The sequence below is a fragment of the Macadamia integrifolia genome, chromosome 5 (assembly GCF_013358625.1).
Source record: "Macadamia integrifolia cultivar HAES 741 chromosome 5, SCU_Mint_v3, whole genome shotgun sequence".
NCBI classification, from domain to species: Eukaryota; Viridiplantae; Streptophyta; class Magnoliopsida; order Proteales; family Proteaceae; genus Macadamia; species Macadamia integrifolia.
The window spans coordinates 17,050,065-17,053,684 of record NC_056561.1 but is presented as its reverse complement, the minus strand read 5'-3'; positions in this window follow the sequence as shown (position 1 = coordinate 17,053,684).

Genomic DNA, 3,620 nt, shown 5'->3' with positions numbered 1-3,620 from the left:
AGGCATGGTAAAGAGGTTCGGATGACGGAGGGGGGAGAATCGCACGCCGGAGGGAAGAGAATATGACGCCGGAGGGAAGAGAATCGAGTTGCAGGGGGTGGCGTACTGTCGTCGTCGTCTTCTTCTTCTTGTCCGGCCGAGTGAGTGAGAGGAGTGAGATGAGAGATGGGAGATGGGTTTAGAATATGGAAATAAAAGAGAGGGCAATATTGTCCTCTCACAATAGGTGGGGGTATTTTAGGTATATTATAAAAAAACTAACCGGTTTTCATTCATTTATCACGGTCGGCTAACGACAGGGACCGATTTGGAATTTTTTGAATTTTTAGAGGGTGGCTTTGACATTTCGAAAAATCCAGGGGGTGACGTTGAATAAGGACAGAAGTTCAGTTGGTGGCAATGCAATTTTCTCTTAAATTTAAAAGAAAATATTCACCTTTCTATATTATCTATTTCCAAGATTCTCTTCCGTTTTGCAAAATCGTTCTTGAAGGAGAATAATTTGATTGATAACCTTGCAGGGCAAGAGAGATAAAAATCGAAAAACATCTCACCGGAAAACAAATCGGTAGTAAGGAGGGTTGGTTTGGTCCCTACAACTGGGAAGTAAGGTTACTTCATTCCAATGGAGGATCAGAAAAACCAATTAGAAGCAGCTGATTACTTCAATTATTATCTTTTTCGCTAGTTTGCTTATTCTTCTGATATGTTGCTTGCAATCATTGCTCATGTCAAAATTCTCTTCTCAACTCATTTTACGCCACGTAGGTGGTCCAAGTCTTGGCAGTTTGCAGCAAAGCAGAAAGGGAGATAGTTAGTATCTGCAAGAAACAAGGCTGACCACTCATATAAACTTTGAAATCTCTTCAGTTGTATTCAATCATGATATGGGCAGTTCTTCTGAAAGTCAAGAAGACCGATCAACTTCATGTGGCCGAATAGACCCTGATTGTCTTTGGAATTATTGAAATAGTAGGAGGAGGAGAAGAAGAAGACGAAGAATAGATAGAAGCAGCAACAGCAACAAGAATTCCAGTCACTATTATTTGTCTTGTCTAAAATTGGTGTTTACTTGCTTCCTTGATGTTTTAATTTCTCTCTCTATATAATAAGAGAGATTGTTTTCAAGTATGTCTCTTCCTTACCCTCTCTCTCTCTCCCCCTTATTTTTGTTTCTTGTTTTATCTGAATTGTTTTTCTCTCTTGTACTCTTTTTGCAAAAGAAAGGATAAAGGGTAAATCTAAGAATAAGCAGTCAATTGTGCACGCTTGTAATTAAACATAGGTTTTCTATCATCTACTTGATAAATAATGGCCAACATTTTTCCTTGTGACCTAAATTTTGATGGGTATGTGTTGGGTTACAGTTTATGCTACTTTGAATGTAGATCTGCGGTATTTGGTGAAATCTCAGTATGATGATTGTTATAATGTGCAATGAATTGATTTTTGAGATATTATTCCTACTTCATACAGATAAAAGTTGAGTCAAGTTTGTGATCATTTGACTTCCTGCTTCGACCACGGTATGGTTTCATGTTAATTTACTTCATTTATATTTTCACATGCTCACATGGGAATTTTTATATGGATTTTATAAATTGAACAAAAAAGAATACTCTCCTTGTTTTTTATTTGCACAAAATTTTGATATTTTAGTTACTTTAAAATAGAACATTGTTTAGGCTCCAAAATAATACTATTTTTCTTAATATTTCAGAAATTTTGGATTAATATTTAATCTATTTTTTCAACTTTTCAATATTGATTAATGTGTCATTGTGTTTTTTTAGTCTATAGAATGTTTGAGATACATGCTCTTGAGATGAGGATCAGTCCTACGAGAAGATTCAATTGAGAGCTAAAGATATTCAAGGAAAAAATGTACTCACTAACTTTTGGGTAATCTTAATATTACCTTTGAAATTTCTCCATTTTAATAGCTACTCACCTATAGATTTTTTTTATAATATATATATATATATACATACTAATAATTGTATCACAAATGTTGTGTCTTTCTATATATTCAGGTAGTATCACCAACACTCTCTCTCTCTCTCTCTCTCTCTCTCTCTCTCTCTCTCTCTCTCTTCCCTTAACACCAAGAATTGAGTATTTCAAGTTTATATTTACAGTTAGCAAATGCAAAGGTCGAATCAAATTACTGCTCTTTTTTGTGTTCTCTAATATTGGATGGTTTACTTGCTCTGTTTTCTGTAATACCAGACTTTCTATTCTCTAATTGGTTATTGGAAACGATATGTTTTTTCCTTCTTCTTTCAACATATCTGGATTCATCAGTTTGAGTAAAAATGTATGCCATGTTACCCTTACCCAAGAAGCTTATTGCAAACTTGGAGAGATACCTTTCCTAAAATCCTATTCAATTAAATATTTTAAAATACGTTGTTTAGTTGTTTTATACTCCAGGATTTTCAGATCCTACCTTTACTGGGAATTTGGGTATACTACAATATTTTATAAACTATCGAAAACTTGAAATGTGTTAAATGCTTAGTTTACCTTGTCTATTGAAATTCCTTGATTATGCCCCCTTTTCTTCTTTCCTTTCAGTACTTTTCCATTCAAATCACATTCAAGAGATATTTAGATTATTAATTTGTGGGCTTGATTGCTTTTTTTATGTTTTCTAAAAATAATGTGGTGTTTATTATGAGATATGCTCCAATTTTTATTGTCATAATGACCACTTCTGATATTAAAATGCTAAATAAATGATATAAAAAAGAACAAATTATCTGAATTCCATTGGTTATGAATTGGTAAATGCTCATAATCTTACAAAAAGTTATTAGATTCACAAGCTTTTTAAATCTTACCTGTTTAGTCTTCAAAAATTTGTCCTACTTAAAATTTTTACCATTTGTTGTCGATAATAGCTACTTTCACTTTGGAGATTACCAATAAAATTGCAACGGATCCCGAGTTAATTAATTTAGGATCACCAACATGCCATGTGAAACAAAATATGTTCATTATCTTGAAATGGTCATAAGAATTTGTTCAGATTTTCTTACGTCTGTAATTATTTTTTTTCTTTGGTTTTCCTTAACTAATGTACTTTTTTAATGATTCTATATTCTTCAACTTAGTTTTTCTAAAGCAATTAAGTCTTATATTGATGGAAAGCCATAGTTTTATGGTTTAGATTCATATTTTTTGGTGACGGGTTTAGTTTCATATTTGATGAACCTTTTATTACTTTTTATTTTTTGGTTTTATGTTATATTTATACATTAATTATTGCATGCATGCATTATAGGAGGGGTGTCAATCGGTCGGGCCAGGCTGGTCTAGGTCGGGTTTAATCTGGTGTGACCACTTGGAAGCCTTGCACCATGAACGCCTATTTAAGTAAACGGGCCTAGCTTTGGGAGGCATGGTATGGTTTATAATTGGGTCGGTTGGTGACAAGCTTTAATTGGGCTTCCTTAAACGGATCTTAATCGGGCTATAAACCTATTTAAGTCTAAATGGGTTTTAAATGTGCCTACCATAAAATTATTTTTTAAAGTTGGTTAAATGCTCAGAAATATGTAAGACAAATCTTTAATAAAAAAGAGAAATAATATGAGATTATGGTTGTTCTTACAAAA